The sequence below is a fragment of the Mus musculus genome, chromosome 13 (assembly GCF_000001635.26).
Source record: "Mus musculus strain C57BL/6J chromosome 13, GRCm38.p6 C57BL/6J".
Taxonomy (NCBI): Eukaryota; Metazoa; Chordata; class Mammalia; order Rodentia; family Muridae; genus Mus; species Mus musculus.
The window spans coordinates 75,803,752-75,818,225 of record NC_000079.6 but is presented as its reverse complement, the minus strand read 5'-3'; positions in this window follow the sequence as shown (position 1 = coordinate 75,818,225).

The following is a 14,474-nucleotide window of genomic DNA, read 5'->3' as shown; positions in this document are numbered from 1 at the left end:
CAGGGTGTGTGTGTGTGGGGGGGGGGGGACGGGACTCAAAGCTGTCCATGAGGAGAGAATCCATCCTTTAAGCCTGCTAAATTCTCACTAGTTTCCAAACAGTAATGGCAGCTGCCTCTGCCAATTCATGAAGTGAGATTCTTTGAGCATTGCTTCCACTTCAGCCACAATGGAGGAGAGAGAAAGGCCACCAGAGTGAAAACCCCTGGAGGTGGTGGGATGTAAGTAATGATCAGGAATAACTTTGAGTAGACAAATCAGATTTCTGACTCTGAGAACATTACCAGTCCCCAGTGTTTTAGAATCAGATGGGCACATCCCAGGACCTTGTGTCCTAAAATACAGAATTGAAGGGAGATATAAGGATAGGAGCAGAAACAAAAGCAGTTTATTGAGAAATAGCACACTTCCAGGAGGAAGGGAACGGGCTGGAGCTCGAGGAGTGCACAATAGCAGACACTGCAAAGGATTAGGACTTTCATACCTTAATAAAATGGACTTTGTGGGGAGGGTTATTCTTCCACACATGCTCTACCAGTTGGCCTTTGTGGGAGTGTTCCCCATCTTCTGTACACTAGATCACTCTTTACTCTGCCCTCCTGGAATGCCAGTGTGTCTATCCCCAGTCTTGATAAAGGAGAGAAGCTATCTGTTGTTTCTGGATATAGAGATGGTTGGAAAGACTCATCTTTGCCCAAACAAAATTAGAAGAGAAGACTCCTAGGAAACAGAGTAGAAAGGAGAAGGGCTTGTAAGAAAGAAGAAAACAGTAAACAGCAGGCCAAGGTTCAAGAGAGAGCATGATGCTTCCTGAGATAGCAGTCTTGGAGGCTAGTTTGCTTAACCACACTCCTAACATGTGTTGGTCCAAGATTGTGATTTACAACAAGAAAATTCTCATTTAATGAGGAAGTCACTGAGGAGTAGGATAGCTTGGCTAATCCTAGTATTTAGCTGCTTTCTACTATTTAGCTGCTGTAGTTCCGCTAGGCTATTAGGTGCGCCTTATTCCATGGGCACAGACAAGAGCAGGGTTAAGTAGGTGTAGGGAATACACAGCCATGCTTTTCCTGCCCAATATCACTTCTTGTTCTGACACCTCTTCTGTTGGGGACAACCTCTTCCTGACTTTCATAGCCTTAGTTTCACCTTTTAAGACTCAGTGTAAAGGTCAGAAAAAAATCACTGAAGGTAGACCCCAGACTCAGATACTATGCAAAGACAAAGCATGTTTATTCTGCAACATGCAGGGGTCAACCATTCTCTAAAATGACCACAGACAAAGGCACACAGATCTTCTTGTAGGGAACTGGGGAACTCTCTAGAAAGATTAGGTAATCTAAAAATTAACTGGTGGGCCCTAGGAGGCACAGATGGTCAGTGATCTGCATTCCTATGTCATGAACATTTAACCATAGGTTGAAATAGGGCCGCCCAGCACAGATGACCCATTCTGAGATAAGGAATTTCCCCAGTTTTGTTATCCCCAGGTTGTTTGTTTGTTTGTTTTTTAATATTTTTATTAGGTATTTTCCTCATTTACATTTCCAATGCTATCCCAAAAGTCCCCCATACCCTCCCCTCCCCCCTCCTCTCCCCCCCCCCACACTTTTTGGCCCTGGCGTTCCCCTGTAAAGGGGCATATAAAGTTTGCAAGTCCAATGGGCCTCTCTTTCCAGTGATGGCCGACTAGGCCATCTTTTGATACATAAGCAGCTAGAGTCAAGAGCTCCGGGAAACTGGTTAGTTCATAATGTTGTACCACCTATAGGGTTGCAGATTCCTTTAGCTCCTTGGGTACTTTCTCTAGCTCCTCCATTGGGAGCCCTGTGATCCATCCACTAGCTGACTGTGAGCATCCACTTCTGTGTTTGCTAGGCCCCGGCATAGTCTCACAAGAGACAGCTATATTTGGGTCCTTTCAGCAAAATCTTGCTAGTGTATGCAATGGTGTCAGCTTTTGGAAGCTGATTATGGGATGGATCCCTGGATATGGCAATCACTAGATGGTCCATCATTTCGTCACAGCTCCAAACTTTGTCTCTGTAACTCCTTCCATGGGTGTTTTGTTCCCAATTCTAAGAAGGGGCAAATTGTCCACACTTTGGTCTTCGTTCTTCTTGAGTTTCATGCGTTTAGCAAATTGTATCTTATATCTTGGGTATCCTAAGTTTCTATCAGTGAGTACAGATTGTGTGAGTTCCTTTGTGATTGGGTTACCTCACTAAGGATGATGCCCTCCAGGTCCATCCATTTGCCTAGGAATTTCATAAATTCATTCTTTTTAATAGCTGAGTAGTACTCCATTGTGTAAATGTACCACATTTTCTGTATCCATTCCTCTGTTGAGGGGCATCTGGGTTCTTTCCAGCTTCTGGCTATTATAAATAAGGCTGCTATGAACATAGTGGAGCATGTGTCCTTCTTACCGGTTGGGATATCTTCTGGATATATGCCCAGGAGAGGTATTATGGGATCCTCTGGTAGTACTATGTCCAATTTTCTGAGGAACCGCCAGACTGATTTCCAGAGTGGTTGTACAAGCTTGCAATCCCACCAACAATGGAGGAGTGTTCCTCTTTCTCCACATCCTTGCCAGGATCCACTGTCACCTGAATTTTTCATCTTAGCCATTCTGAATGGTATGAGGTGGAATCTCAGGGTTGTTTTGATTTGCATTTCCCCGATTATTAAGGATGTTGAACATTTTTTCAGGTGCTTCTCTGCCATTAGGTATTCCTCAGGTGAGAATTCTTTGTTCAGCTCTGAGCCCCATTTTTTAATGGGGTTATTTGATTTTCTGGAGTCCACCTTCTTGAGTTCTTTATATATATTGTCCCCTATCTGATTTAGGATAGGTAAAGATCCTTTCCCAATTTGTTGGTGGTCTTTTTGTCTTATTGACAGTGTCTTTTGCCTTGCAGAAGCTTTGCACCTTTATGAGATTCCATTTATCGATTCTCGATCTTACGGCACAAGCCATTCTATTCAGGAATTTTCCCCCTGTACCCATATCTTCGAGGCTTTTCCCTACTTTCTCCTCTATAAGTTTCACTGGCTCTGGTTTTATGTGGAGTTCCTTAATCCACTTAGATTTGATCTTAGTACAAGGAGATAAGAATGGATCAATTCTCATTCTTCTACATGATAACCACCAGTTGTGCCAGCACTATTTGTTGAAAATGCTGTCTTCTTTTCCCCTGGATGGTTTTAGCTCCCTTGTCAAAGATCAAGTGACCATAGGTGTGTGGGTTCATCTCTGGGTCTTCAATTCTGTTCCATTGGTTTACTTGTCTGTCGCTATACCAGAATAATGCAGTTTTTATCACAATTGCTCTGTAGTACAGCTTTAGGTCAGGCATGGTGATTCCACCAGAGGTTCTTTTATCCTTGAGAAGAGTGTTTGCTATTAGGTTTTTTGTTATTCCAGATGAATCTGCCGATTGTCCTTTCTAATTCGTTGAAGAATTGAGTTGGAATTTTGATGGGGATTGCATTGAATCTGTAGATTGTTTTTGGCAAGAAAGCCATTTTTACTATATTGATCCTGCCAATCCATGAGCATGGGAGATCTTTCATCTTCTGAGATCTTCTATAATTTCTTTCTTCAGAGACTTGAAGTTCTTATCATACAGATCTTTCACTTCCTTAGTTAGAGTCACGCCAAGGTATTTTATATTATTTGTGACTATTGAGAAGGGTGTTGTTTCCCTAATTTCTTTCTCAGCCTGTTTATTCTTTGTGTAGAGAAAGGCCATTGACTTGTTTGAGTTAATTTTATATCCAGCTACTTCATTGAAGGTGTTTATCAGGCTTAGGAGTTCTCTGGTGGAATTTTTAGGGTCCCTTACATATACTGTCATATCATCTGAAAAATGTGATATTTTGACTTCTTCCTTTCCAATTTGTATCCCCTTGATCTCCTTTTGTTGTCTAATTGCTCTGGCTAGGACTTCAAGTACAATGTTGAATAGGGGGAGAGAGTGGACAGCCTTGTCTAGTCCCTGATTTTAGTGGGATTGCTTCCAGCTTCTCACCATTTACTTTGATGTTGGCTACTGGTTTCCTGTAGATTGCTTTTATCATGTTTAGGTATAGGCCTTGAATTCCTGATCTTTCCAAGACTTTTATCATGAATGGGCGTTGGATTTTGTCAAATGCTTTCTCCGCATCTAATGAGATGATCATGTGTGTGGTTTTTTTTTTTTTTTTTTTTTTTGTCTTTGAGTTTGTTTATATACTGGATTACATTGATGGATTTCCGTATATTGAATCATCCCTGCATCCCTGGGATGAAACCTACTTGGTCAGGATGGATGATTGTTTTGATGTGTTCTTGGATTCAGTTAGCAAGAACTTTCTTGAGGATTTTTGCACCAATATTCATAAGGGAAATTGGTCTGAAGTTCTCTATCTTTGTTGGGTCTTTTTGTGGTTTAGGTATCAGAGTAATTGTGGCTTCATAGAATGAGTTGGGTAGAGTATCTTCTGTTTCTATTTTGTGGAATAGTTTGTCAAGAACTGGGATTAGATCTTCTTTGAAGGTCTGATAGAACTCTGCACTAAACCTATCTGGTCCTGGGCTTTTTTTGGTTGGGAGACTATTAATGATTGCTTCTATTTCTTTAGGGGATATAGGACTGTTTAGATCATTAACCTGATCTTGGTTTAACTTTGGTACCTGGTATCTGTCTAGAAACTTGTCCATTTCATCCAGGTTCTCCAGTTTTGTTGAGTATAGCCTTTTGTAGAAGGATCTGATGGTGTTTTGGATTTCTTCAGGATCTGTTGTTATGTCTCCCTTTTCATTTCTGATTTTGTTAATTAGGATGCTTTCCCTGTGCCCTCTAATGAGTCTGGCTAAGGGTTTATCTATCTTGTTGATTTTCTCAAAGTACCAGCTACTCGATTGGTTGATTCTTTGAATAGTTCTTCTTGTTTCCACTTGGTTGATTTCACCCCTGAGTTTGATTATTTCCTGCCGTCTACTCCTCTTGGGTGAGTTTGCTTCCATTTGTTCTAGAGCTTTTAGGTGTGTAGTCAAGGTGCTAGTGTGTGCTCTCTCTAGTTTCTTTTTGGAGGCACTCAGAGCTATGAGTTTTCCTCTTAGAAATGCTTTCATTGTGTCCCATAAGTTTGGGTATGTTGTGGGTTCATTTTCATTAAACTCTAAAAAGTCCTTAATTTCTTTCTTTATTGCTTCCTTGACCAAGGTATCATTGAGAAGAGTGTTGTTCAGTTTCCATGTGAATGTTGGCTTTCTATTATTTATTTTGTTATTGAAGATCAGCCTTAGTCCATGGTCATCTGATAGGATGCATGGGACAATTTCAATATTTTTTTATATGTTGTGGCTTGTTTTGTGACCAATTATGTGGTCAATTTTGGAGAAGGTACCATGAGGTGTTGAGAAGAAGGTATATCCTTTTGTTTTAGGATAAAATGTTTTGTAGATATCTGTCAGATCCATTTGTTTCATAACTTCTGTTAGTTTCACTGTGTCCCTGTTTAGTTTCTGTTTCCATGATCTGTCCACTGGTGAAAGTGGTATGTTGAAGTCTCCCACTATTATTGTGTGAGGTGCAATGTGTGCTTTGAGCTTACTAAAGTTTCTTTAATGAATGTGGCTGCCCTTGCATTTGGAGCATAGATATTCAGAATTGAGAGTTCCTCTTGGAGGATTTTACCTTTGATGAGTATGAAGTGCCCCTCCTTGTCTTTTTTGATTACTTTGGGTTGGAAGTCTATTTTATTAGATATTAGAATGGCTACTCCAGCTTGTTTCTTCATACAATTTGCTTGGAAAATTGTTTTCCAGCCTTTCATTCTGAGGTAGTGTTTATCTTTTTCTCTGAGATGAGTTTCCTGTAAGCAGCAAAATGTTGGGTCTTGTTTGTGTAGCCGGTCTGTTAGTCTATGTCTTTTTATTGGGGAGTTGAGTCCATTGATATTAAGAGATATTAAGGAAAAGTAATTGTTGATTCCTATTATTCTTGTTGTTAAAGTTGGCATTCTGTTCTTGTGGCTGTCTTCCTTTAGGTTTGTTGAGGGATTACCTTCTTGCTTTTTCTAGGACGTGGTTTCTGTCCTTGTATTGTTTTTTTTCTGTTATTATCCTTTGAAGGGCAGGATTCGTGGAAAGATAATGTGTGAATTTAGTTCTGTCGTGGAATACTTTTGTTTCTCCATCTAAGGTAATTGAAAGTTTGTCTGTGTATAGTATCCTGGGCTGGCATTTGTGTTCTCTTAGTGTCTATAACATCTGTCCAGGCTCTTCTGGCTTTCATAGTCTCTGGTGAAAAATCTGGTGTAATTCTGATAGGCTTGCCTTTATATGTTACTTGACCTTTTTCCCTTACGGCTTTTAGTATTTTATCTTTATTTAGTGCATTTGTTGTTTTGATTATTATGTGTCGGGAGGAATTTCTTTTCTGGTTCAGTCTATTTGGAATTCTGTAGGCTTCTTGTATGTTCATGGGCATCTCTTTCTTTAGGTTTGGGAAGTTTTCTTCTGTAATTTTGTTGAAGATATTTGCTGGTCCTTTGAGTTGAAAATCTTCATTCTCATCTACTCCTATTATCCATAGGTTTGGTCCTCTCATTGTGTCCCAGATTTCCTGGATGTTTTGAGTTAGGATCTTTTTGCATTTTCTATTTTCTTTGATTGTTGTGCCGATGTTCTCTATGGAATCTTCTGCACCTGAGATTCTCTCTTCCATCTCTTGTATTCTGTTGCTGATGCTCACATCTATGGTTCCAGATTTCTTTCCTAGGGTTTCTATTTCCAGCGTTGCCTCACTTTGTGTTTTCTTTACTGTTTCTACTTTCCTTTTTAGGTCTTGGATGGTTTTATACAATTCCATCACTTGTTTGGTTGTGTTTTCCTGCAATTCTTTAAGGGATTTTTGTGCTTCCTCTTTAATGTCTTCTACTTGTTTAGCAGTGTTCTCCTGTATTTCTTTAAGTGAGTTATTAAAGTCCTTCTTGATGTCCTCTACAAGCATCATGAAATATGCTTTTAAATCCGGGTCTAGCTTTTCAGGTGTGTTGGGGTGCCCTGGACTGGGCGAAGTGGGAGTGCTGGGTTCTGATGATGGTGAGTGGTCTTGGTTTCTGTTAGTAAGACTCTTACGTTTACCTTTCACCATCTGGTAATCCCTGGAGTTAGTTGTTATAGTTGTCTCTATTTAGAGATTGTTCCTCTGGTGATTCTGTTACCCTCTATCAGCAGACCTGGGAGACAAGCTCTTTCCTCTGAGTTTCAGTGGTCAGAGCACTCTCTGCAGGCAAGCTCTCCTCTTACAGGGAAGGTGTACAGATATCTGGCGTTTGGACCTCCTCCTGGCCAAAGATGTAGGCCCAAAACAGGACCTTTCCCAGAAGCTGTGTTGCTTTGGCCTGTCACAGAAGCTGTTAGCATCTGTAGTGCACACTCTCACCTGTGCAGATTGCTCTCGGCGGAGTCCCGGAACCAAGATGGCTCCTGCAGATCCTGAGGCAAAAGCCTCCCGGCCTGGCAGACACCTATCCTCTGGCCAGGAAGGTGGCCGGATGTCTGGAGCCCGAAATGTGTGCTGCCCCAGAAGCTCTGTGGCTCCCGCCTGTCCCAGAAGCTGCTAGCCTCTGCAGTGCACACTCTCACTTGTGCATACTAATTTTGGCGGAGTCCCGGAACCAAGATGGCTCCCCCTGCAGGCTGTTCTTATTGACCTTGATTCTGGATTTTCTGGTTTGTTCCTGGAGCTGGTACATTATGGCCTTCTTTTTGAAATCAAGCCTGGTCCTTAAACGGAGATAAGTAGTGTTTATGTCATCTTTCATCAGGTCTACCTGGGCAAAACCTCTGGGAAATTCCTGATTCCCAGTCCCAGGGAGCAGCATGGGATACAGTTGATCAATTATCTTCAAAATAGTGTGTCCTAGGAGGGGCAATTGAGGTGGTTAAAATCATTGAGAGTTACTGCATTGAGTGTGAGTACAGTAAGGATGTGGGAGTTAGTATTGTTTGCCAGTAGGGAGCCTAGGAGTCAGCACAGATCACAGCCAGGCACCAGGCTCTTCTTACACAATGATTATTACCCTGGAGGGACAAATGAGGAAGGGATGAGGGGGGTTGGGGATCTGAGGGTTTGCCTCTAGATCAAAGACTGCAGCAGATGTCTCTGCAGAAGTGGTTTTTAAAGAAGAAAAAGGGGGAGTGTGTGCTATGAAGAGTCGGTAAGTCCTGATTGGATAGATTAGTCAGTATAGCCAAATAATGAATTTGGATTGCTGGATGTTGGCGTTTAGTCTCAGGAATGAGTCAGTGGCCAAATAAGGGAATAGACTTTGGGGGCTAGCTAGGAATGTAATTTAACAGTTTATCAAGGGAGAGGAAAAAGGGACAACTAGTCCTATAGGTGCCATGTTTGCCATAAGAGAATGTATGTCCCTTAATGAAACCTGGATGGCAGATGTAAACTCCCTTGAGATGTACATATTTCACAATGTTTTATTATCCTGTGGGTTAGAGGGACACTTCAACACTTGGAATGTTCCTTGTGCAATGTGCAAAACACAGTCCTAATTTCAAAGGGCATTAGAGTTTATTCTTAAGCTAAATATGAGTAACCAGGGCTGGGGAACAGGTCATCCCAAATAAATATTCCAATGTGGGAATGGCTTCATTAGCTATTATAATTGCATAAACCAATGTATTTTCCTTATTTGTATGTATATTTGTTTGTGTGCATATACATGTATGCACATGGAACCAGAAGTCAGTTCCTCAGAACACCATCCACCTTGGATTTTGAGACAGGATTTCTCACTTTAACATGGAACTTGATGATTCCTAGGGTGGCTGCCTGGTGAGCCCCACCCAAGCATTCTCTTGTCTCTACCTCCCCAGTGTGAGGATTACAGTGTGTGCTGCCTCATCTATGTGGGGCTCGGAGAGTCTAACTCAGGTCCTCATGCTAGAATACAAGTACTTTATAGGTGAACTATCTCCCCAGTCTATGGAAAGGCTTCTCAGTTAGGGTTTCTATTGTTGTGATAAAATGCAGTGACCAAAGAAACATGGGGGAGGACAAGGGTTTATTTGGCTTACTACCATAGCACTGCTTATCACTGAAGGACATCAGGGCAGACATTCAAACAAGATAGGATCCTGGAGGAGGTAAGGCAGAGATCATGGAGGGATAACTAAGTGACTTTCGTGCTATGGCTTGCTCAGCCTGATTTCTTACAGAACCCAAGACCAGTTAGTCATGGGATGGCACTACCTACCATGGGCTGGGTGGTCCCCACAGCAATCACTAATTAAGAAAACACCTTATGCTGGGTGGTGGTGGCACACTCCTTTAATCCCAGCACTTGGGAGGCAGAGGCAGGTGGATTTCTGAGTTCGAGGCCAGCCTGGTCTGCAGAGTGAGTTCCAGAACAGCCAGGACTATTCAGAGAAACCCTGTCTCTAAAAAAACAAAACAAACAAACAAACAAACAAAAAACCAAAACCAACCAAACAAAGCTAAAACTATGGAGGCATTTTCTCAATTGAGGGCCCCTCCTTTCAGATGAATCTAGCTTGTGTCAAGTTGACATAAAAGCAGCAAGGACACAGGAGAAAAAAAAGCCAAAACAAACAAACAAACAAACAAACAAACAAACCAAAATATTGGTAGAAACATTAGGCAGGAGGGTTATAGAAAAGTGGGGGAAGTCTCTGCTATAGCATTAAGATGTTGACAATATTCTTAGCCTTTGGATTGGTAGAAGCCAGTAATCTGTTTAGTTAACACATTCCAAAAGTTTTCAGGTGACAGTCAACCAATGCTAGGTCAGGCACAGGAGTGGGTGGGGAATTAATTGCTGTTTAGGAACTAATGATTGCCCAAGATAATTGAACTCTGGATCTGCAGCATTCCAGTTCTTTATAATCATTACATTCAAATAAGTCAGCTGGCCGGTGGACTCATTAACATAGGCATGGATTTTTTTTTCCTGGGAATTTCAGCTCACACTCCCTTATGGGCACACATTGTTCTACCTTCTTTAGCACTTAGAATGCTCCCTGCCCTTAAGATTTAGTGCAAGAGGCTGGAGAGCTAGCTCAGTGGTTAAGAGCACTTGTTGCTCTTGCAGAGAACCCAGATTTGGTTCCCTGAAGTGATTTAGTGCCTAAACATGGTCTGTAATCCCAGTTCCAGGTGGTGCCCTCTTCCAGCTTCTATGAGCACAAGATACTCACATGGTATACATACATACATGCAGGTGAAATACTCAAATACTTAGTAATAAAAAATAATTTAAAAAAAAAAGAACTCAATTTAAGCCATAGATACCCTTGAGAAGACCCCTATAGCTTTAGTGATCTCATCTGTGAACTTTTAGTCATCTTTGGAAGCAAAGCAAAACAAAAGAAGTAAAGAAGCAAACACCCTTACCAAGTAGAATTTTATGTTCAAAATATCCATTCAACCACAACAATTAGTCAGTCTGGATAGGTGTAGTTGAAGTGGATGTGGTGGGCTAAGAGTGTACTTTGGATGGCTTTCAGGATAACCTCTGGGTACCTTCATGGACTTCTAGAACATGGAAGGATTGCTTGAGAGCTCCAGACTAGACCCTTGAAAGTCAAGCATCATGGTCCTTGGGGTGCCTCCAATAAAGCCTCCCCCTCCCAAACATATTTATTTTATTTTATGTACAAGAATGTTTTGCCTGCACATATGTAGCCTACCACATGGGTACATGATGTCCAAGGAGGTCTTCTGAAGAGAACATCAGATTCTCTGGAACTGGAGTTAAGGATGGTTATAAACCACTATGTGGATACTGGAATTGAACCCATGTCCTCTGCAAGAGCAACATGTATTCTTAACCAATGAGCCAACTCTCCAGGCCCCAGTGAAGCCCTTTACTCATGCTGGCTCTTGCAACATTTTTCTTTTTTTTCAACCACTTATCATGTATGAACATATCACACAGTCTAGCCTATATCTCCAACTGATTTAGAAGTGTGTGTGTGTGCGTATGTGTGTGTATGTATATGTATGTGTGCATATGTAAGTGTGTATGCATGTATATGTATGTGCGTATGAGTATGTGTATATGTGTGTATACATACAAGACTGAGTATATTTGACTGAGTCTTAAAACCATCTTGTATTCCTTTGGAAATGTGACTCAGATTTGAAAACAGTCTAGGGAATGGGGAAACAGCTTTGCCCCTGCACCAGGGGACACCTGGATCTCTGCCTTCCACAGCAAATTATCTGGACTGGCAAATGCTGACTGCTGGTGTGAGGCAAAAGAGATCTGGTAGATGCTGAGCAGGGCATGACAGACCCAGCACAGCACTAAGAGCTCACACCATTCTCCATGTCCTTCCCTGTGTACATGTCGGTCAGGTTTCCATAGATAATTGACAGAAGGTTCTGAAAGATGTCTACACAGGCTGTTCATGGCCTCAATATTTCCTGTCCTGGAGCCAGTCCGTGGAATGGGGGATTAAATTATTGCTGAAGATACCTGTGGTGAAACCTGGGCAGGTTGGCAACTACTCACTTATCTCAGTTGTTTCCTTACCTCTGTGGGCAGAGCTTTCCTTCCCTGGTTGAAGTAACTTTACTATCACCTTTGCTGGGGGGGAGCTCTGTGAAAACTTGGGGGAGGGGAGAGAAAAACATACTTTATGCCATATGTGGTTTGTCCAGAGCTGTTCTTGTTCAGGGGTTCCTGCCCTAACATTTGTGGCAAAAAATGTTTCCAAGGCTCAGATTGAGACTTATGGTTGGAGCCCCACATAGTGGCAACAACCATAAGAGTGCACAAGAGTGCATAAGAGTGCACAAGAGTGCACAGGCCAAAAGAAAGATCTGTTGCCCCTGGAAGGTAAATATTAAGAACAGTTAAACACCACCCAGGGACTTGCACAGGCAATACAATATAATACACTGTAAAGGTGACTGAAACTGCATATGATTCTGCTACAATTTTAAACTAATGGTTTCAAAGGCAAATTAACATTAAAAAGAGTTCTCTGTTGATTCTTTAAAAGATTTTCTTCGCACTCATTTAATGTTCTGTTGGGAATGCAGAGGTAGGGAGAAGAGGGAGTGAGCTGGGGGGTAGGGATGGTAATTAAGGGGTGCAGGTTGGTGGTGGTGCATTTTGGATTCTGGGGATTAAACTCAGGTCTCTCATCTTGAAACAAATACCTTTGTCAGCTGAGCCTTCTCCCAGCTCTACTGTGGGGTCTATGGGAGAGTTTGGAGGGAGAAAAGAGTAAGAGAGAAATGATGATATTATATTATAATATAAAAATAAAAAATATTAAAAATAATATAAATTTAATACAACAAAATATTCATCTGGCCTTATAGATGGTTCCCTTTTTTTTTCTTTTGTGCTAATGTATATTAATTGTTTAAAAATGAGTACCACCATGATTAGATTACATTCATTCAGGGAAACCCAGGAGAAGTAATGTGGTCAATTCAGTGAAGTAGCTCTCTGAGAAGTGATTCTCTGCCAGGATGCCTTTAGGACTGTTGAAGTTTAATGTTGTAGAATGTTTCAAAGACAACCCAGTCCTATGCTTAGCATCTCTTTCACTAATAACTCTTTCTATGTATAAATTTTATTTTGCTACCTGCATTAGGATTGTATTTATTTAGGTGTTTGAGCAACAAAAACAAAAACAAAAATAATGAAGTTATTATTATATTGTGGACATGCTGACTTTTTCAACAAACGTACAGATAAATGTACACACACACACACACACACACACACACACACACACACACACACACACACACACACTCAGCCAGCATTCTTAGCCGTGAGATGATCATATATTATACATTTTCCTAGTACATGAGAAGATGATAATTATAGAACTTTCTGTTTGTTACTGTTTCTTTAGTCGATGGTTTGCTTATTCATTTAATTATTTTGTGTGGAGGTTGTTTGCCGGCCTCTGTCTGTGCATTATGTGCATGCAGCGCCAACAGAAGCCAGAAGAAAGCATCAGATCCGCTAGAAGTGGAGTCACAGACAGTTGTGCACTGCTATGTGGGTTGCTGAAGAGCCACCCACTGTTCTCAACTGCTGAGCCGTGTCTTTGGCCCCAACTTAAGATTTTTGTTTTGCAAATTGTAAGTCTGCACTCTTTAAGGAAACAGGTAAAGGTGGATTGTTTACAGATGATTCAAGCCTTGTTAAAAACTACAGGCACACTCATGCACACACACTCACACGCGAACAGGAGTGTATGCATGCACACACCCACACACAAGCACCCAGGTACTCAGCCTTGCACTTGGATTCAAAAATGCATGGGTGCCAGACTTTGTTGACGAGGAACTGGCCATTTCTTAGTGGAAGGAGACATTGAGGATATTTCTTAATTGTACAGAACAAAGCTGTATTACTTCTCAGACGTGCTCTTCTGTGTAACCTGAAGCTCTAAGTCTTGTTCCTGGTCATATGGCTACCAATTACTCCTCAAGTAGCAGTAGCCAGTCCAGGCTTTCCTTGTGGAGCCCCAGCCAATGAGTTACACCACTGCTGAACAATTGTAGTACATGTTGTAACTGATCAGTTAAAAGGCTCTTAGACCATTCTGAGTGAAGCTCCAAGTTCTGTAGAAACTTAAAGCATATGAATAGGTGGGGTCACTGAGGTTAGTGAGGACTCTGAGTGCCCCTGCTTTGTGGTCAGAGTACCTGCTTCTGGAGGCAAGGGAGAGGACTCTGGGAACTTTATGGCTAAGATCATGGTAGGGCCATCTTGAACCCACAGTCTAGGCTATTGTGAATTGGCCCAACTCTTCTCTACAGGTCAGTTCTTCCTCTTCTAACTGTCACATTATTTGGAATCAATGCCTCATTTACTTACAAGCCCTTCTTCCTACTAGCTGTCTGACATGGCTGCAGAATCCTTTTTCAAAGGCACACTGAAGGATCTATAGAAGCAAAAAGGAAATATGGATTCTCATAACTGCTGGCACAGCACAGGCCCTATTGTTCTTCTCTTTAAGGCTGGAGAAGCGAATGGTTGCATCGTGGGAAGAGACAGCAGCTATGATGTCTGATATTCATCACACCTATCTTAAATTTTCTTCCTGATTCAGAATACCAAAGAGTAACCAAGTCTCCCCTAGCTTACAAAGCCCTCAACACTGAAGGAATAAACCATTTTAAAAGAAAGACCACAAGTTATGTATAATCCGAAGCCAAAGCAGGTAATTTAAGAGAGGAGAATATGTTAGCAATTTAAAGTAAATAAGACAATATAAAAAGAATCACGTGGAAATATTGGTGTCATTAGAACATAACATAGGACAAAAAATGTGATAGAGAACTTACAGAATTAATTGATAAGTTGGAAGACAAGATTAAGGTATTTTTCTTTCTTTCTTTTTCCTTTTTAAATTGTATTTACTTAGAAGCATTCAGAATGTCAACAAAATAGCCACATTTTTT